At 38.9% G+C, this 22,028-nt stretch overlaps 1 long non-coding RNA gene across 1 annotated transcript in view; it reads right to left on the bottom strand.

Annotated features, from left to right (window-relative positions):
• Nucleotides 1–10,053: 10,053 nt before the first annotated feature.
• Nucleotides 10,054–22,028, bottom strand: part of LOC146890314 (uncharacterized) — a 48,987-nt gene continuing 37,012 nt past the window's right edge. Inside the window, exon 3 of the long non-coding RNA XR_014998985.2 lies at nt 10,054–10,461. This is a non-coding gene — a long non-coding RNA (uncharacterized LOC146890314). The remainder of the gene's footprint in view (nt 10,462–22,028) is intronic.

Raw genomic sequence — 22,028 nt, forward strand, 5'->3', positions numbered from 1 at the left:
ACTTTTACATTAGAAAAGAAAAATAAGACCTCAGAGGCTTCCTGAGACACAGACATTGGCAGTACAGGTCAGACCAAGAAAAACTCCCAAACACTTAGACAGACACTGCAAGGATTGGACCAAGATGCAAAGACACTGCTGGCTTCATTTGAAGGAAGAGATGGGTAGGTACCAATGCAAGAATTTATCCAACAACCTAAAAAGCAACAAGGCAACACTAGAACCTAGTGGTCACACAGAAAGAAGACCTGATCATCCTAACCCAGAAGAAGGAGAAGAAAAGGACTTTAAACGTAACTTTATAAAAATGATGGAGACCTTTAAAGAGGAAATGAAAAACTCCCTTAAAGAAATGGAGAAAAAGACAAAAAATTGGAAGAAATTAATAAATCTCCCTCAAAACCCTCCAAGAAAACAAAGAAAAAGCAATGAAACAGGTGAAGCAAACAGTTCAAAACTTGAAGACTAAAATAGAGGCAATAAAGAAAATGCAAACTGAGGAAATTCTGGAAGTGGAAAGTCTGGATAAACACAGGAACTACAAAGACAAGTATAACCAACAGAATACAAGAGATAGAAGAAAGAATCTCAAGCACTGAAGATACTATAGAGGAAACAGACTCATTGGTCAAAGAAAACATTACATCTAACAAAATTTTAACACAAAACATCCAGAAAATCTGGGACACCATAATGAAAAGACCAAACCTAAGAATAATAGGTGTAGGGGAAGGATAAGAACTCCAGCTCAAGACACAGAAAATATATTCAAAAAAATGATAGAAGAAAACTTTCTCAACCTAAAGAAGAATATTCCTTTGAAGGTACAAGAAGCTTATAGAACACCAAATAGAATGGATCCAAAAAATGTACCCTCACCACATAATAATCAAAACACAATACATACAGAATAAAGAAAGAATATTAAGAGCTACAAAGAAAAAAGGTTAAGTAACATATAAAGGAAAAGGCAAACCTATCAGAATTATGCCTGACTTCTCAATGGAAACCATGAAAGCCAGAAGGTCCTGGGTAGATGTGCTGCAGACACTAAGAGACCAGGGATGCAAGCCCAGACTATAATACCCAGCAAAGCTTTCAATCACTATCGATGGAGAAAACAAGATATTCCATGACAAAAACAGATTTAAACAATACATATCCACAAACCCAGCCCTATAGAAAGTACTAAAAGGAAAATCCCAACCCAAGGAAGCGAATTGCACCCACAAAAACACAGGCAACAGATAACCCCTCACCAGTATAACCCAAAGAAGGGAAACACACAAACACTACTACCGAAAAATAACAGGAACTAACAACCACTGGTCATTAATATCTCTTAATATCAATGGATTAAATTTACCTATAAAAAGACACAGGCTAAGAGAATGAATATGAAAACAGGATACAGACTTCTGCTTATACAAGAATACACCTCAACCTCAAAGACAGACACTACCTCAGAGTAAAGGGTTGGGAAAAGGTTTTCCAATCAAAATGGACCTAAGAACCTAGTGGGGGTAGCTATCCTAATATCTTGCAAAAATAGATTTTAAACTAAAATCAATCAGAAGAGATGGATAAGGACACTTTATACTCACAGCAGGAACAATCCATCAAGATGTAGTCTCAATCCTGAATATCTACGCCCCTAATACAAGAGCACCCATATATGTAAAAGAAACATTACTAAAACTTAAATTGCACATCAAACACCACACTGATAGTAGGAGACTCTAACACTCCACTCTCACCAATGGACAGGAAAACCAGATAGAAACTTAACAGAAAATAAGAGAATTAACAGATGTTATGACTCAAATGGACTTAACAAACATCTATAGAACATTCCACCCAAACACAAAATAATATACCTTCTTCTCAGCACCTCATGGAACCTTCTTTAAAATTAATCACATATTTGATAACAAAGTAAGCCTCCACAGATACAAAAAAATTAGAGTAACCCCCTGTGTCTTATTGGATCACCATGGATACTAGCTATAAACAATGGATAGGGAGCCTATAGTTCACGATCCTGAAAAGCTAAGTAATAAGGTGAACCCTAAGAAAAACATTTATAGATCCACTTGGAAAGTGAAAACAGACAAGATTTCCTGACAAAATTGGGAGTATGGGGGTGGGGGGAATAACGGAGGGTGGAAGGGGAAGAGGAGGGAAGAAGGGGAAGGGTGAGAAAAACTTGAGGGAATGGGATAGGTGAGATGGAGGATGGACAGAGATGAGAGCAAGGAAAGAGATATTTTGATTGTGGGAGCCATAATAGGGTTATCAAGAAACCTGGCTCCAGAGAAATTCCCAGGAATCCACAAGGATGAACCCAGCTAAGAACCTAAGCAACAGAGGAGAGGGGGCCAGATCTTGGCTTGCCCTATAATCAGACTGATGAATATCTTAAATATCACCATAGAACCTTCATCCAGCAACTGATGGAAACAGAGGCAGAGACCCGCATTGGAGCATTGGATTGAGCTCCCAAAATCCAGTTGAAGAGTGGGAGGAAAGAGAGTGTGAACAAAGAGGTCAAGACCATTGTGGGTACACCCACTGAAACAATTTACCTGAGCTAATAAGAGTTCACCAACTCCAGCTGGACTGGGAGGGAATAAGCATAGGACCAAACTATTCCCTCTGAATGTGGTTGACAGTTGCATGGCTTGGGCAGACTGAGGGGCCACTGGCAGTGGCACCAGGATTTATCCCTACTACATGCACTGGATTTTTGGCAACTATTCTCTTTGGATGGATACCTTGCTTAGCCTAGATATAGAGGCGAGGGCCGTGGACCTTCCCCAAAGCAATTTGTCCTATCCTCTCTGAGGATTGGATGGGTATGTGGAGGGAATGGGAGGAGAGGAGAAAGTGGAAACTTCCCTCCTTCCCTCCCTCCCTTTCTCCCTTCCTCCCTTCCTTCCTTTCTCTCTTTTTTTGAAAAGTTTTTTTATTGTTTATATTGAGCTATATATTTTTCTTCACTCCCCTTCCTTCCTCCCTTCTCCCTTTATACCCTCTCCCTTGATCCCCATGCTCCCAATTTACTCAGGAGATCTTGTCTTTTTCTACTTTCCAAGTAGATTCGATCTATCTTTCTTTTTCAATCTTTCCCTCACTTTCTACCACAAGTGAGGTTGGTTGAACATGTGTGTGTGTGTGTGTGTGTGTGTGTGTGTGTGTGAATGTTGTGCCTGTGTATATTAATATGCTAATGTGTCAGACCTGTAGTACATGTCCCAGCCACTATCTAAAACTCCACCACAATGAGTAGTATAAAATAAACAATCCTCTTTTATGCTCAGAGCTTACAGCATGTGGACCAAAAATTCAGGCAGGGAATTGGTGTGTGTGTGTGTGTGTGTGTGTGTGTGTGTGTGTGTGTGTGTGTAAATGGAGACTGCTCATTCATTTCAGGACTGCCCAGACCTAAATAATTGCACAGAAACTATACTAATTGCAACACTGTTTGGCCAATGACTGATGAATATTCCTAGCTAGTTCTTGCATCTTAATCTAACCCATTTCTATTGTTCTGTGTATCACCATGAGGCTATGGCTTACTGCTAAGGTTTTGGCATCTCCCTGACTCTACCTTCTTTCCTCCTCTATCTCTGCCTGGATTTCCTGACTTGCTATATTCTGCTCTGCCAGAGAATGAAGCAGTTTCTTTATTAACCAATTGGTAATAAAACATATTCACAGTATACAGAGGGGAATCCCACATCGGGGGAGGGTCTTTGTTTTATAATATCTAGGACTTTCCTTGAGGATACTCAAAAAGACTACTAAGACTAAAAAATATAGGGCCTGGAATTATGGGTCAGGTAATGCTTAAATACTAATAACCTTCCCTATGGTAGAACCTTACAGTATGATTCCCATTTAAGAAAGTGCCTCACATAAACATTCCAGGCCAAGCAGATATGAATGTTTGACCTTTGATAAACTAGTGTTGCAAGTTACAGTTGATCTTGTTACACTCTGCTAATTAAAAGCAACTCCTAAGATTATGTTGAAGGAAGATATTTAGATCTACCCTACAGCTTGGTATGGTAGCATATGCCTGAAATCTTAGCACTTGGAGGGTGAGGCAGGAAGATCGTGATGCTGAAGTCAGTACTGGCTATAAAAACGTTGCTTGGCTAGGTGGAGGAATGCTGATATTACACTGGAGACAAGGAACAAAAATTTTTATATATTATCTTTGTTAAATTTGATCTAGCCACATAGGTAGGTAATGCTTACAACTTTATCCAAACTTTCCAATCACTGTTTCTGTTCTCCAGTCTTACCATTTGTCTTTGGTTATCTTGAGATAGTTCCCAAGGCCTTCGTACTAAGCAAATGACCAAATTTTACTATGCTTCTATGTACTTTTCAAAAATCAAATAGCTATATTAAATGAAGCAGACAATATCTAAAATTAATATGTTCAGGTGGAAATGGCAAGCCTCTCAATAAACAAAACAGGACTGAACCACCCCCTTGTCTTGTCATGCTAGAACCCTAGTCAGATACAGTGTTCTCTGGGATATTTCAGCAGAGGTTAGGAATAATAGAAAATTTCTGAGATCATGAAGGCCTGGGCTCTCTTTGGGAGACAGTAATATCAAGGTCATGACCAGGCTTATATTTGTGACTTGAGTACAAACAACCCAACTGGATTTAAACTTCTGGGAGCAAACAGTCAAAACAACTATTATCATTCAATCTCATGATTTGGATAAAACTCATTTCAACAAGCATGAGATTGATTTAATCTTATAAATTCCATAAGCATGGATGATGTAAAACTGGTATTTGGTTAAAGTTACCTTATTATAAGAATGGGCTCAAGAGGAACTGAATATTTCACATGTGTATTGTAACTTTCTTCAGTGTGTTTCTACAATCCTTGTGAAATGAATCATGGGGAAGGGTAAGAAGAAAAGGAAAACAATTGAAAAATGTTAAGCATGCTGGTAGTGCTATAATATTTACATACACTAAATAATTGCACTTGCACGGTAGCTCACCAAGCATGCATCAAATCACTGTACTTAAATGGTAGCTCACCTAAGAAAGCAGAGCTATGAAACAAGAGGTGGTCAAAGTAAGCCTAATAAGTATGTAGGAGGGTGTATTAGTCACCTTTCTGTTGCTGTGATTAAATACCTTGACCAAATCAACTTGCTGCCAGAAGAGTTTATTTTAGTGTACACTTCCATGATGGAATGGAGATATAGAAGTGAATGGTATGGATGGTGCCAGGAAGGCTGAGAGCTTACATGTTGAACTGCAAGCACAAAGCAGAGTGGAGAGAAATGGCACAATGCCCACCGTTAGAAACATTCTTCCTCCAGCGAGACTGCATCACCCAAAAGTGCTCAAATAGTGCTAGTCAATAGGGAGCAAATGCTCTGATGCCTGTGACTATCGGTGATATTTCTAATTCAAATCACTACAAGGTATGAGAATTTGACCCTGTATTGAGATCAGTCTAACTTGTAGAGGAGGGGGCTAAAGTTCAGGATTGGTTAAGGATGTCTACAATTTCAAAATCAAGATTTATATACACTTCTGTCTGATTTCCAAATCTCTACTCTTTCTTTTGTGTTATCCTAATGTCATTGTTAGCAATGTTGAACTTAGTGGCAAAAATGAAAGGAATCAGACCCACTTCTAAACCAATGCAGATGTCTAAGACAATACCTTCTTTGAGAGAGCTGCTAAGCAAGTCTCACTTTACCTAGAGAGTTGAAGACACTGTAATTTTTACTACTGTAATTTGTCTAACATTTAAACCTACTCTTAGTTGTCCTTTTTTTTCCTGGAAATAAATAGTTTGTTCTGAAATATTAAAATAAATGTTTTTGTTGTGAAAATATCAATTTATTTCCATAATAGAAAATTGACAATGCTATTGATCCATATGTCTCAGCTGTTGAGTGTCCCTAATTATAAAATTGAAAGGCATACCCAGTGGCATCGTAACTGTCAAACCATTATTGATGGAATGCTGTTTTTCTAAGTCTTGATATGAGCTGCTCTAACAACAAACTGGCATGCAATTGAACACAAAATTAAATATGTTTCATTTGCTAAGTAAAATGGCTTTCGTCTAATCTCTCTCCTAAGAGTTGATTAATAAAATAATCCTAGGAAATGTTTACTTCCCAAGAGATACTATACATCACCAAGTGCCAGCCTTGAATCACTCTTACAAGACTGATATTTTCCATCTCAGATTAATACTGTTTTAGTTTTAAAAACTGACTGCTCTCTGTAGTTGTTTTGCTATCTGGTCAGAGATTTTTTTTTTCTAATCCTTGTTCCAGTTCATTTTATGAACAATAACTTTCTCACATAAATGTCAACAATTCCAATAATATTTATCCAAGCAGATTGCTACATAATAATTTCAAAAGCATTTCATGTGTTTCATGTGCAATTAAAAATAAAGATTTCAAGATGTTTTATTATTGGATTTCCCCTCTAATTTGGCAGGAAATCCAACTTTAGCTTGTTCCAGGCTAAGACTATGATGAACTTTGCAGAAACACACACCATTGTCACTAATAAATTCCAGTTATACCACATGCTTCTGAAATGGTTACTTCCATGTCCATATGCCACAGACATTAGCTACAAAACAGCAATGGATTCTGAACTGATGTTTTTATGTTTCATTGAAGGTTCCCTCAACATAGTGATATATCTCATATCTAGCATTCTAGTAAGAATTGAAAGTCTGTTTATCTCAAGTAGCTCATACATGAGGTACCCAAATTCATAAGAGCTAATATTACCCACATTATCCCAATTGATTAGCATGCATGTGTATTTTGAATCTGATGCCCACGTCCTTCATTAGTTCTGGCAAATTTCTTACTCATTTAGTTATTAGTTTCCATATATTTTCTCTTCTAGTTTCTATTTGAAAGTACTTAGGCTTTTTAAAAAAAATTTCCATATTTTTCTATCTTTGTACAGTATTTTGGGAGGATTCCTAGGCCCTACCAGTTTCTCACTTTATTCTCTATGTTCCTCAAACCACTTGCTGTCTTGAATTCTAGGATTACATTCTCCACAAATCTAGTTGCCCTTCTGTCTTAAGAGTCTGTTAGATCATGGGCATGTTTAGGCATAAGAAAATATTTTTTTCCTTTATTTGAAAGTCTTTTTGCATTTTGTTTTTCTTTCTTGTACTTCTTTTTTTTTTCTGGGTCTGGGTCTACCTCAGTCAAAATGATGTTTTCTAGCTCCATCCGTTTGCCTGCAAAATTCAAGATGTCATTATTTTTTTTCTGCTGTGAAATAATTTATTGTGTAAATGTACCACATTTTCCGTACTCATTCCTTGGTTGAGTGGCATTTAGGTTGTTTCCAGGTTCTGGCTATGACAAACAATGCTGCTATAAACATAGTTGAGCACATGTCCTTGTGGCACAATTGAGTATCCTTTGGATACATATACCCAAAAGTGGTATTACTGGGTCTTGAGAAAGGTTGTTTTCTAATTTTCTGAAAAATCATCACACTGATATCCAAAGGAGCTGTACCAGTTTGCATTCCCACCAGCAATGCAGGAGTGTTCCCTTTACCCCACAACCTTTCCAGCATAAGTTGTCATTAGTGTTTTTGATCTTGGCCATTCTTACAGGTTTAATAGGGAATCTCAGAGTTGTTTTGATTTGCATTTCTCTGATGACTAAGGATGTTGAGAATTTCCTTAAGTGTCTTTCAGCCATATGAATATACCTGGAGACTTTTCTGTTTCCCTGGACTGGTTTCCCTCCAACCTGCCAGTCCCTACGGCTGCTTATAAAATAATCATTCAGAGGCTTAATAGTAATTATAATTGCTTGACTGATGGCTCAGGCTATTATTGACTAACTCTTACATATAAATTAACCCTTTTCTAATAATCTGTGTATTGCAACATGTCCCATGGCTTATTGGTAATACTCTGGAGTCTTACTCCTCTGGCAATTGCTGATATCTCCCTAACTTGGCATTCTTTCTCTCTGTGTCTCTGCTTGGATTTCCTGCCTAGGTATATTCTGCCCTGCCAAAGGTCAAATGGCTTTATTCATCAAACAATAAAAGCAACACATATTCACAGCATACAAAACGACATCCCACATCACATGAGTGATTTTTATTGTTTTTATGAGCATATACACCTGACAGAAGCACCTTTGAGAGAAAGGACTCATGTTGGTTTATGCTTTCAGAGATTCCAGTCTATAGTTCTTGGTTCCACTGACTCTGAGCTCACAATACAACAGAATATCATGATGTTATGAGCGTGTAGTCACAGTGGACAGCATGTAGGCTGTTCTGTTTGAAGCAAAGAGAAAGCAGAGAGTAAGAATGGGGCCAGAAACCAGATAAAATATTTAAAGACAAAAGACATGGCCCCAAGATCAACTTCTTCCTGCTAGGCTCAATATCTTAAAGTTTACTCCATCTTTTAAAGCAGTGCCCCTTTCTGAGGATTCACACCTGAATCTGCAGGGGAGATTTTACATTCAAACCATGATATCATATGAAGCTGTTGTGAAGTCTAAGTGAAACTATATATATATATATGTATATATATACATATATATATATATACATATATATATATATGTGTGTGTGTGTGTGTGTGTGTGTGTGTGTGTGTGTGTGTGTGTATTCATGGGAACTTCTATTAGTGTAGGGGTCACCAGACACACACTAGATATACTGAAAATATTTGGTAAATGAATGACTATATAAAACATCAAGGATGATGGCTGCCATAACAACAGACCACAGACTGAATGGTCTAAACAACAATGAAAAAGTTGTCTCTCATTGGTCTGGAAGCTTGAAGTTCATGATCTCAGTTGTTAAGGCCCTTCTTTCTGGTTTGCAAGTGGCTTTGCCTGGTTTCTCTCTGTTGATGTATTCTTCCTAATCTCCTCTTCTTGTAAAGTGTACTGGAGTAGGGCTTACGTGCTTGACCTGATTTTTCTTCAATTACCTCTATAAATGCCCCACTGCCAAATACAGTCACATTCTGAGATGTGGCGGTTACAAATCAAACCCAGGAACGCAGTGCTCCATAGTGTCTCAGAATGAGTCATTTTTAACAGACTTCTTTTCTATCTGCAGCCTTCTCTCTCTCCACTCCCAGCAATAAGTTGTGCTACATAAACAGAATCTTATAGATTAAAGTAAAGTCAGTATAAAATTCCTTCTGAAAAAAATCAGCTACTCTAATACAACATATGAATGAACTAATTTATAAAACTATCATATTTAAAATCTCCATTGTTCCTTTAGCAACAAAGAAAATAACAGTTCTTCAAGATCCTTTTTGCTCGGCACATGCTTATTTCATTCAGTGACTTCATTCTTACTAGATAGACATCATTATTTCATTTTGGGATGGGAAAACTAGACTTTGGATGACATGAAGTATTTCTCAAGGACCTTTTTTAAATCCCATATTTTTCCCTAAGCTCTATAAGCATAGATTGAGAATGTACTTGAGGGCATAAACAAAGGGCAGCCTCAGAGCTCTGTACAGAAAGCACTGGATATATAGTAAAGTAGGAGTGGCCACACCCTTCAGTAGATTGAAAAAGTCAGTCAAGAACTGACAGATGTCATACTTGAGTTCAACACTAACTTTTTTAATTGGCTCTTATTTTTAATATAGAATTTCACCCTGTCCCAAAGTAGAAAGAAGCTATTCTTCCACCCGGTTCGTGAAGGTTTTGAAACTTCAGAGCTGTCCTAGGCATTGGAAGATTAATTGGGGATGATGGGTGAAGTGGAGGAGGGGCTCCAGATCAGAGGTCAGGGGTGATAAGCAACTTTCCCTTCCATGCATAAAGATGTATAAAATGAAAATACCATTAGGCATATACAACACAGTATCTACCCAAAAACAAATAAAGTAAAAGTCAAGATAAGAGCTTGGTCTCAAAACTTTGCAAGTTGTAGAAAAATGTAAATACCATCTTAGTGACTCATCCTTTATTTTATTCTTGACAAACAAGGAATTCTGAGGACTGAGGTTTCCTTCTGGGTTTAGGGTCAGAGGCAAGGTAGGGTTAGGACTGGGCTTTGGAAAGACCAGACAGTTGCTCTGTCTTGATCAGATACCTTGGCATGACCAGGCCATTTATCCTGTGTCAGGCTTGTTGTCCTCACACAGGGGAGAAAGGTTCACACCGACCTGAAGGAGAGGTAGGGTCAAATGAGATGAATGATGCAGCTGTGAAGGAAGTTGGGGTATGACTTTCACTTTCTCACCCAGGGCAAGGAGTTATTGATCCTACAGTTCCATGGTCATGAGTCTTTGTGACTGCTGCATCCCTCCTTTGTCTTCAACTTGATGTCCTCTCTAGGTAAATGGAGTAGACTGCATTCTGTCTCCATAGTAAGAATTTAGGTGTGTAGATTCTTTCTGTGTCTTCCAATTTCCTTGTAAAACAAAACCCATACATCTTTGTGTAATATGCAATGAAGAAAAAACTGTTTGCAATAGAAGCTTAATGGTAGAACCGACAATAGTGGAGAACACCTTATAAGAAAGGCTGTAAGTTAGCTTTTAAAGTTTTTTTTTAACAGTAAGTACATGTACAGACATACATAGTTAAATTCAAGTTTTATTCATATATACATATATTTAGAGTTAAAGCTAACTTATGTTCATATATAAAGTTAATTCAAAAGTCACATTCACGCATACACCCATATATTTAGTAGGAGTTAGGTGAAGTTAGGTGGGCCCTATGGAAAGCATGTCACTGTGAAAAACACACATGTAACAGTCAGTAAGAAAAATTTACAAAAACGTAAGTAAGCAGCGAGACCAGGCAAGAAGTACCTCAGTAAAGATGGCAATTTGGTTACCTGACCTGCCCTTAGTCAAGATGGTGGGTGAGGTCATCTGATCTGCGCTTAGTCAAAATGGGAATTTTAAACAGATACAAATAATAATAGACACATAGAGGCTATATAGAATATACTTTTAAAATAGAATCACACATGTGTGGTCATAACATTCACACATTCTTTTATATATAAAGTAGACAGGAAAATTACTCAGCGCCACCAGCTCCTGCACTGCCAGGTGCCTTGCCACCAGGTGCCATGCTGCCAGCTGCTGAGGAGAGCAAGGGCTGGGAGTGGAACAGCCACCCTGTGGACCTGGCCAGTTTTGCCAGTTCCTGCAGGACCAGTGGTAGTGGTAGCAAAGACAAAAGAGGAACAAGAAAAGGAGTGTTTACAGGTGAGCAGGGTGAGGGGGTGTGGAGTGGGACTGCCCAAAGAATGGAAAATCAGACAGGCATGAGATGCAGGCTGGGCAGAGTTAAGCATTGCTGGATAGGAACATTTTAATCTGCCTGTTTGCTGATAGAAATTAGAAAGCTCCCATGTTGGGGTCTGCCAGTAGGCCACTTGTTAGTGCAAAGTTGAGTAAGAGTAGGAATTTGTAAGTAAGGCATTAAATTCAGATGTTCTAGCGTCTGTGAAAGCATCCCGGGGGAAAGTTGGATTGAGTTTTAGGATTTATTCCCCATGGCAAAGAATGTGAGAGAGGTGAGACACAAAGGCTGTCTGTAGATGTCTCTGAGACAGAAAAAGAATTGTGATTGGTCAGGTCCATTTGAGGCCTTTTGGCACAGTGATTGAGGACCAGGCAGGACTATTCTGAGTGTCCCGAGATGAGGACAACAGTCCCAGAGGAGAAATGAGATCTCAGTCGTCATCAGAGATGAATGTCAGTGAAAACTGACTTGGACCTTACAATTTAGTCGTATAACCATGGAGCAGGCACAGGATGTTGGAAAGTGGTCAGAGTCCAGAGTCCCTGCCTGTCTCAGGCTGCCCTCCTGTAGGCAGGAGGGAATGCAAAGAGAGCCTGGCTGAGTCACTCTTCAATGATATCATTAATGAAGCAGGTGACCCGAGGCTGGTCCTGTGAGGGGTGATAGAGGGTGACCTGAGGCCACGTGAGTGCCCTGGCGGGTGGGAGACAAACAAATACACCATGTAGAGAGGGCTTGGGTATAGAGTTTATTTAATGGGGGTGAGAGAGACAGAAGCTGCCTGTCTAGAAGAATGGACAGAGAGAGAGCCAATGGGAGAGGAGGCGGGAGATCTGCTGGTTTAGTCAGGTAGGGGGAGATTGAGAGTGGATGGGGCTTGTCTCTTAAAGGAACAGGGTACCCAGGTGACAGGCCAGGTCAGCAGATTTACTTTTATAACACACACACACACACACACACACACACACACACGTATATGTATATACGTATATATAAAACAAAATATCAAAATCAAAATTTTAATATTATAAAGATATACATAACAATGAATATACAGAATATAGTTTTGATGTGGGAAGAGTAATGATCTGGGACTACCTCTCCCATCCCTTCAGCAGCCAGTTTGCCTAGAGACGTCAGGGGTCTTTTCTAGTTCATGCTTCACTCTCCTTATGCCAGTCTTCTCCTCTGCTAGAGAATTTTGATTTATTCTTTATAAGTTAGATTCTTAACTCCTCTACTTTCTCACACATTAGTTTAGAAGATGAATGAAGCTTGTATGTGGACAGTGTCATGGAGATGGCCATGACTGTAATTTCCTTCTTTTAAAATTACAATAAGTATGTCATTACAGACTATAGATCTTAAGCTCACTTGCTGCTTTTTTGTTGGTTTATTTATTTATTTACTTATTTTTACCAGCTATACAACCCAATGCTACCAGTCAAATGCATTTTCTTTCCTGCTTTGTGTCTCATTGTTAGGGTGATGACTCCTTTACATTTCACTTAATTTGTTAGTGAAGAGACCCTAGCCTACTCTGGCAGGCCTTGACCTTCTTTCCCCTCCCCATTCCCTTAGCTTTGCTAAAAAAATCTATTAGTTTGCATTCCAAAAGCAAGGTCTTTTCCCTTATTTGTTTACTTTTCTATGCCAGACCCATTCCTGAGGATGAGTACCAAAATCCAACAGCATAAAACTCTCTTTGGTTCACTTAATTAACATGCCCTATTAAAATTAAACACTTCCTCCTAACAGGAGGTTTAGCCTTTTTCCTTTACAAAATACCTTTTGCCTATGTGCCTCTCACTTCTCTCAATCCAGAAGCAGTCCTTTGTTCTGCCTGGATAAATACCTCTTCCCCTTTCTTTGTTTTTTCCCTCTACTCCCTGCCCCTTACATCCTTTACCACTGCATCCTAGCCTGTTCTAACATAGATCTCCCTTTTTCATCTCTTGAAAATCAGGCCTGCAAGGTCATTTGCTGCAATTTTCTGCTAGAAAAGAAGTCACTTTAACTTGTCTTCTCGGCTTAATAAAGGATCTCTCTGTGGAAACAGATGTTTAGGTGTGGTTTGTTCCTAATCCAGAGTCTGGGAAGAAGCCTTTGCTGTTAGAAGGTTATCCTCCGTTACGGATTAGCAAACTAGGTAAGTCAGACTTCTTTGTGTCTGATATTTACTGGAAATCATTGTGTTTGTCTTGGTGGACAGACTGTCAACTGTACCAGCACATTTAGAGGCATTTGCTGGCATGAGGGGTAGGGATTCCCTAATGGGTTATTTCTTCTATTGTTACACTAATCATGAAACACACCCTTGTTTTATAATGAGTATGTTTTTGCTGAGAATGGAATTTTGAAGGGTAGTGCTTTACTATAGCAACTTCTCATTGTTTGGGGCCTGGCACTACAAGAACAATCCCCCTATAGAACATTCTTTCATAAAGAAGGATGCTCAGATGCTCAGAAACAACAGAAGATGTGAGTGGTCAGGGACTGATTCATGGACTAAGTAAATGTGAGTGAGGTTCTGAAGGCACAATAGGTACTGGGCAGGCTAAGATGGCCGGGAGAGATGTAGGTTGTTGAGGGAATATCAACACAAAGTTGCACACAAAGTTGTACACATACAGGATGACAGTGAGCACTTTCCTAATCTTACCCACTTTCTTTGTATTGAGGCTTCCTGTATCTTCTTTCTCAGCTCATTTTACTTTAATCCACTCTCTCCAGAAACTCTCAGGGATTTCCCCCTTTCACATCTATAGCAATCATTTTTTACCTAGCTGCTCTCCTGCAAGCATAAGAATAGTTTAATAACCTGGGGCTCTACCTGTCTTAGACTGTACAAACACCTTTCTAATAATGCTCTTGGCAGCTTGAGACCATTATTTTTACATTATCTATGCTGTTGTGGGACACTACTCCTTGAGAGATGTGAAGAAAATCCCAGTTAAGGAATCTCATAACAGATCAAAGTATGGGTACCACTAAAAAACAACTTGGTGAGCCAGTGGGTTTTATTGGGGTCTATTTTCAAAAATATGGGCCAGATTTTATTTAATGGAGCAGAAATTACTCTAAAGATAGTTGCATCACTAAAACCCACTCTAGCATGTGCTGTCCCTTGTTATAGGCTTAACACATAGTAGATTATTTATTTGGATGCTAGAAGGTCAAAGAAGCTGGGAATCTGGATCACCTTATGCAATCTGCAGGCAGCTAAGGTGATTTATGAGTAAGTACTCTTTCCAGGTAGCTAATTTGGTCTGAACCTCTTTCAGGCAACTGAGCAGATTCTCTTAGCAGGTCATAACTGCTATTATGTACCTGGGGAGGGAAAGACATAAAGAATCTTGTCAGTTTCAGGTACTTCTTAAAGCTACTTTGAGTTGTTCACTTCCTGAGCTTAAGGAGTTTTCATTCAGGATGGGATGTTACATATCCCCTTAAAACAGTGGCTCTCTATCTGTGGGTTGGTAACCCCTTTGGGGGTCAAAGAATCATTTCATAGGGGTCACATATTAGATAGCCTGCATATCAGATATTTACATTATGATTCATAACAGAAGAAAAATTACAGTTATGAAATAGCAGTGAAATAATTTTATGGCTGGGAATCACCACAACATGAGGAATTATTTTGATGTGTCACAAGGTTAGGAAGGCTGAGAACCACTGCCTTAGGATATCCTACTGTTTCACTTCCCTGGAAACATTCTGTCTTAAAGTATGTCATGTCACTTTCCCTTCAACATCTGTGTCTTAATCAGTTTCCTTACAAGATGACAGGATTTAATCTTGGGAGAAATTATCACACAGCACTGGATTGTAATACCACTCTCTAAGCAGTGCTCCTAATCACCTAGGTGCACGAGTGCATGCCCACTTCTCTATGAACCATAGAATAAGTTCCTTCTCATTGAATGACCACCAAGTATAGATGGATTTTATTCAATCATACTGCAGTTGTTTATGAGTACAAGGGTAGTGGTGGCAGATTTCAGGGGGTAGGGTGTGCTGGTATAGTTTGGACTGGTTCTGAAACATGCCTGATAAGGCAAACTGTGGCCTTCACATGAACTTTTAGGGAGAATGTCTCACTTATTACCATGTGCCTGAATATGAGGCATAAATATGATTAAAATTAGATGCATTATGGGAACAGACACATACTGTAATGGTGTGGGAGAATTGTCTGTATTCTGTCAATCATGTTTTAAATAAACGCTGATTGGCCAGGTAGGAAGGATAGGAGGAAAACTAAACAGGAGGTAGAAATGATGCAAGGAGAACAGGAGAATCCTGGGAAGGAGGAAGTGGATTCCTCCCACTCCTGACCAGATCACCAAAGCAGCAGGACGTGATCTGCCCCACTGAAAAAGGTACTGAGCCACATGGCTAACATAGATCAGAATAATGGGTTAATATAAGTCACAAGCGCTAATAAGAGGCTAGAACTAATGGGCCAATCAGCTTATCACTTATAGAGATCTCTGTGTGATTTTCTTTGGGGCTTGCTGGCTATGGGGTATCAGGCGGGACAGAAACCCCAACAAACTGACCCCTCAATGTAATACTGTAAATTCATGTTCTAAGTGTTACAGCTCTGAGGATAAAGGTTTCCCCAATATAAGTGGTGTGGCTCTGAAGGGAAAGGTATCCTGGCAGTCGGGACCCAATGAATATCACAAAGCCACACTGAACAACAAACCTCACACAAGAGATTAATTGAGAAAGACACAAGAGACTAACTGCCTCTGCTCAGGAGAGAAACAGCAAGTAATTGAGCAGGGGCATGCTATATATATTATTTCTTGGGGGTGAATTTTTCCAGGGTAGATATTTCTAGGGCAATGACTGGTGACATTTCAAGTTCTGATCTTGTGGCAAATTCAGGAATTGATGGGATTTGGGGCTCAGAGCTTGGTGTGTTCTCAAAACCTAGAAGGGAGCTGACTTTTTATTCTTTACAATTAATCCTAATGTGTCAATAAAATTACAGAACCACCTGGACAGAACAGTAAAACTGACACTGTTGGTGGGAGAGCATGTGAGCCAGTGAGAACACGAGTGTGAGATCTGGCCTGGCTGCTGGTCTGTCATATGCTGGCATGAGTGAGGGAGAGTTGTTTCTGCCCTTTACTAGCTGCAGCACTTGGGAGCGCGGTCCCTGCAATTCACTTGGCAGCAAACAGCAGAGTTGGCCTTGGTAGTGTGGGTGTGGATGGGCTGGCCTGGAGGACATGAGAGCTAGAGAACTGGTCCCTCCCCTTGCTGCCTGCTGCATTAGGTGAGCTAGTTGGGGTAGTACTGGAGAGCTTGCTCTGGTGGTGAGGATGCTGGAGAACTGGAAGGCTGATCAACTCAGCTATCACGTAGGTTCAGATCCAGGGCTATGAGATGGCCCACCCCAACCTAAACCACATTTATAAACTGCTGAAACAAGTGAAGGAACAGGTCCAGCAGATCCAAAGCTAAAGACTCGTCATGACACAAGGCAACAACAGGATATTTAAGAGGAGTCCCAGTGAGAATCTAGTATTGATAGTATAGAAGAAACCAGATGCCTTGAATCAGACCAATGACACATTGCAATGAACATTTCCAAGATGTGTGTACTAAGGGGTATACTATGTGGCTCACTGTGACACACTACAGCTTTGACGAGATCTTTTTTTTTAAATTTTATTTTATTTTGTGGGTGTTTTAAGGACAAAGGGCAGATACAAAGGGACAGGAGATGAATGGGATTGGAGTGCATGATGTATAATTCACAAAGAATAAAAAATAAGAAGAAACAGGAGGAAAAAAGGATGAAAAATGGCTGTTTCAAACTAAAAGTTTATTTAAACTTATTAATTTGCCCACCTATGAAAGGCCCCACCTGCACTTGGAAGGGCAACCACTGTGAAACTTTTTTGCACTTGGAGGAGCAACCACCAGAGGAACAATCAGCAGAGCCACAGATCCCAAATGCACCTGGAGGAAGAATGACCACCTAAGCCACAGGACCCACCTGCACCAACTGGAGGAAGAGATGGATAGACAACATTGTAAGAATACATTGAACAACATAGAGAGCAATATGGCACAACCAGAAACAAATGGTTCTACAACAAGACCTGAGCATATCAATGCAGATTAAGCAGAGGGAAATGATTTTAAAAATAACTTTATGAAGATGATAGAGGCCTTTAAAGAGAAAATGAAACAAAAATTGGGAGGAAGAAATCAATAAATTCCTTAAAGAAAAAAATCAAATAGGTGAAGGAAATGGTTCAAGACTTGAAAACTGAAAGAGAGGCAATAAAGAAAACACAAACAGAGGGAATTCTGGAAATGGAAAATCTGGGTAAATGATTAGGAATTACAGATGCAAGCACAACCAACAGAATATAAGAGATGGAAAAGGAAATCTCAGGCATTGAAGATACGATAAAGAAATGTTAAATCCAACAGCTTCTTAACACAAAATATTCAGGATATCTGGGACACCATGAGGAGACCAAACCTAAGAATAATATGGATAGAAGAAAAAGTCCAGCTCAAAAGCACAGAAAATATGTTCAACAAAATTATAGAAGAAAACTTTCCCAACCTAAAGAAGGACAAGTTTATGAAAGTACAAGAAGCTTATAGAACAACAAAAAGAGTCCTCTTGCACCTAATAATCAAAATACTGAGCATACAGAATAAAAAAAGAATATTAAGAGCTATAAAGGAAAAAGACTAAGTGACTAAGTAAGACCAAAGGCAGAACTATCAGAATTACACCTGACTTCTCAGTGGAAACTCTAGAAACCAGAAGGTCCTGGATAGAGGTTTTACAGATACTAAGAGACCATGTTTGCCAGCACAGACTACTATTCCCAGCAAAACTTTCAATCACCATAGACAAACAAAGCTAGATATTCCAGGACAGAACCAGATTTAGCCAATACAACCCTACAGATGGTACTAGAAAGAAAACTCCAACCCAAGGAAGTTAGCTATACCCTCAAAAATACACATACCTAAACTAAATCAAGATCAGATGAATAATTTAAATATACAGATAACCCCTAAGGAAATAAAAGCAGTCATTAACAGTTTCCCAAACAAAAAAGCTAAGATTAGATGGTTCCAGTGCAGAATTCTACCAGAATTTCAATATTCCTCAAATGATAACATACAAGAGAAACAGAATGAACATTGCTAAACTCTTTTTATAAGACTGCAGTTACCCTGATACCCAAATCACATAAAGATGCAATTAAGAAAGAGAATTACGGACCAATCCCCCTCATAAACATTCATGAAAAAATACTCAATAAAATACTGGCAAGCCTAATCGAAGAACGCATCAGAAAAAAATCATTCACTACGATCAAGTAGGCTTCATTTCAGAGATGCAGGGATAGTTCAACATATGAAAATCTGTTAATGTAATCCACCATATAAACAAAGTGAAAGAAATAAATCGCATGATCATCTCATTAGATGCTGAAAGAACCTTTGATATAATCCAAGATCCCTTTAAGAGAAAGGTCTTGGAGTGATCAGGGATACAAAGAATAAATCTATTCATAATAAAGGCAGTATACAGCAAGTCAATAGCCAGCATCAAACTAAATGGAGAGAAACTCAAAGTGATTCCACTAAAATCAGGAACAGAACAAGACTGTCTACTTTCTCCATATATACTCAATATAATACTCGAAGATCTAGCTAGAGCAATAAGACAACAAAATGAGATCACAGGGATATAGTTTTGAAAGGAAGAAGTCAAACTTTCACTATTTGTAGATGGCATGATAGTATACATAAGTAACCCCAAAAGTTCTACCAGGGAACTCCTACGTCTGAGAAACACCTTCAGTAATGTGACAGGATTTAAGATTATCCCCCGAAAATCAGTAGCTTCCTATATACGGATGATACACGAGCTGAGAAATAAATCAGAGAAATATCATCCTTCACTATAGCCACAAACAACATAAAATATCTTGGGGTAACTCTAGCCAAACAAGTGAAGTACCTGTATGACAAGAACTTTAAGTCTTTGACGAGAGAAACTGAAGAAAAGATCAGAAAATGGAAAGATCTCTCATGCTCTTGGATAGGAAGGATCAACAAATTAAAAATTTCAATATTACCAAAAATAATCTACAGATTCAATGCAATCGCCATCAAAATCCCAGCATACTTTTTCACAAACCTCAAAAGAAAAGTACTCAACTTCATTTTGTCCAACAAAAAACCCCAGATAGCCAAAACTATCCTGTACAAAGAAGGAACTCCTAGAGGCATCACCATCCTTGACTCTACTATAGATCAATAGTAATGAAAGAAGCTTGATATTGGCATTAAAACAGACAGGTGTACCAATGGAATTGTTTAAAAAACTCACATATTAATCCACACACCTATGGACACCAGATTTATTGACAAAGAAGCTAAAATTATACAATGGAAAGAAGAAAACATCTTCAACAAATGGTGCTGGCCTAACTGGATGTTAATGTGTAGAAGAATGGAAATAGGTCCATATCTATTGCTATGCACAAAAATCAAGCTCAAATAGATCAAAGACCTCATCACAGATCCAACCACAATGAAGTTTGTAGATGAGAAAATGGAAAGTAGCCTTGAATGCACTGGCACAGGAGACCACTTCTTAAATATAACTCTAGTAGGACAATCACTGAGAGCAACAATTAATAAATGGGACCTCCTGAACCTGAAAAGCTTCTGTAAAGCAAAGGACATGGTCAGTAAGACAAAACAGAATCCTAAAGAATGGGAGAAGATTTTCACCAACCCCACATCTGACAGAGGGCTTATTTCCAAATATGCAAAGAACTCAAGAAACTAGATATCAAAATACCAAATAATCCTATTAAAAATGGGGTACATACAGGATTTAAATAGAGAATTCTCAAGAGAGGAAGCTCAAGTGGCCTAAAGACAGTTAAGGAAATGCTCAACTTCCTTAGCCATCAGGGAAATATAAATCAAAACAACTATGAGATAAAATCTTACCCCAGCTAGAATGGCTAAGATCAAAAACACTGATGATAGATTATGCTGGAGAAGATGTGGAGTAAGGGTAACACTCCTTCTATTGCTGGTGGGAGTACAAACTTACATAGCTATTTTAGAAATCAGTATGGCAGTTTCTTTGAAAACTGGAAAGCAAACTACCTCAAGACTCAGCATTACCACTCTTAGCCATATATCGAAAGGATACACATTCATACCACAGGGACATCTGCTCAACTCTGTCCATAGTAGTATTATTCATAATAACCAGAACCTAGATGCCCCTCAACTGAAGAATACATAGAAAAAATCTGGTACATTTACACAATGGAATACTACTCAGTGGTAAAAAACAATGACATCTTGGAATTTTCAGGCAAATGGATGGAACTAGAAAAAACTAACCTAAATGAGATAACCTAGTCCCAGAAAGACAAAAACAGTATGTACTCACTCAAAAGTGGATATTAGACATAAAGCAAAGTATACTCAATCTATAGTCTACAACCCTCAGAGAAGCTAGATAACAAAGAAGACCCTAAGACATACATGAATTTTCCTGGATATGGGAGCTAGACAAGATCTCCTGAGTGTGGAGTGTGGAAAGTAAGAGAAGGGTGGAAGGGGAAGGGGAGGAAAATATGAGAGAAAAGGATGGTTGAGTTGGTGGAAGGACAGAAAGGGAGAATAAGGAAAGAGGCATCTTGACAAAGGGAGCCTTTACAGGGTTAGAGAGAAACCTGGCACTAGGGAAATTCCCAGGAATTCACAAGTACAACCCCAGCTAAGACTCTAAGCAATATTGGAGAGGGTGCCTGAACTGGTCTTCCCTTGTAATCAGATTGATGACTTACCTTAATTGTCATCATAGAACCTTCATCTAGTAACTGATGGAAGCAGATGCCACACGCCTAGAGTCCAACCAAAGTGAGGGAAGAATGATAATAAGAGCAAAGGGATCAAGATGATGGGGACACCCACAGAAACAGCTGATCCGAGCTTCCACTCGGAAGCTCAGTGACTCCAGAATGACAGCTGGGGAACCTACACAGGACCAAACTAGGCTCTCTGAATGTGGGTGACAGTTGTGTGGCTTTGGCAGTTTGTGGGGTCACTGGCAGTAGGATTAGTCTTTATCCCTAATGCATGAACTGGCTTTTTAGAGCCCATTTCCACTGAGGAATACCTTGCTCAACCTAGATACAGGGGGTGGACCTAGGTTCTGCCTCAATATGATGTGACAGACTTTGATGACTCCCCATGGAAGGCATCTGAAAATTGGGGGTGGGGTGGGAAGAAGGTGGGGGAAGTGGTAGGAGGGGAAGGGAGGGGAAATCAGAATTGGTATGTAAAGGAAAAAGATTGTTTAAAAATAATTTAAGTAATGTATTTAATATTAAATATTGTTACATTTTAAATACTTTATATTAAAATCTCAGTGAATATGCTAATATAAAAAGTATAGAACCAATGAAATTACATAGCTAAGTAACCAAACTCCTCCTTCTGTGAACTGCATAATAGTAGCTCCAGGCCATGCCTACAGTATGTGAATATACTATTGCTCATGTGACTTGCTGTTACTCCTAAAAATATATTTCTCTCTGATATGTGCTTTTACTTCATTCTAAATGAGTCCCTGATACCTTTTAAAATATGTGTACATCTTTTTTTCTGTTTATTGAAGAAAAC

Source organism: Myodes glareolus, chromosome 22, assembly GCF_982192425.1.
Source record: "Myodes glareolus chromosome 22, mMyoGla1.1, whole genome shotgun sequence".
NCBI classification, from domain to species: Eukaryota; Metazoa; Chordata; class Mammalia; order Rodentia; family Cricetidae; genus Myodes; species Myodes glareolus.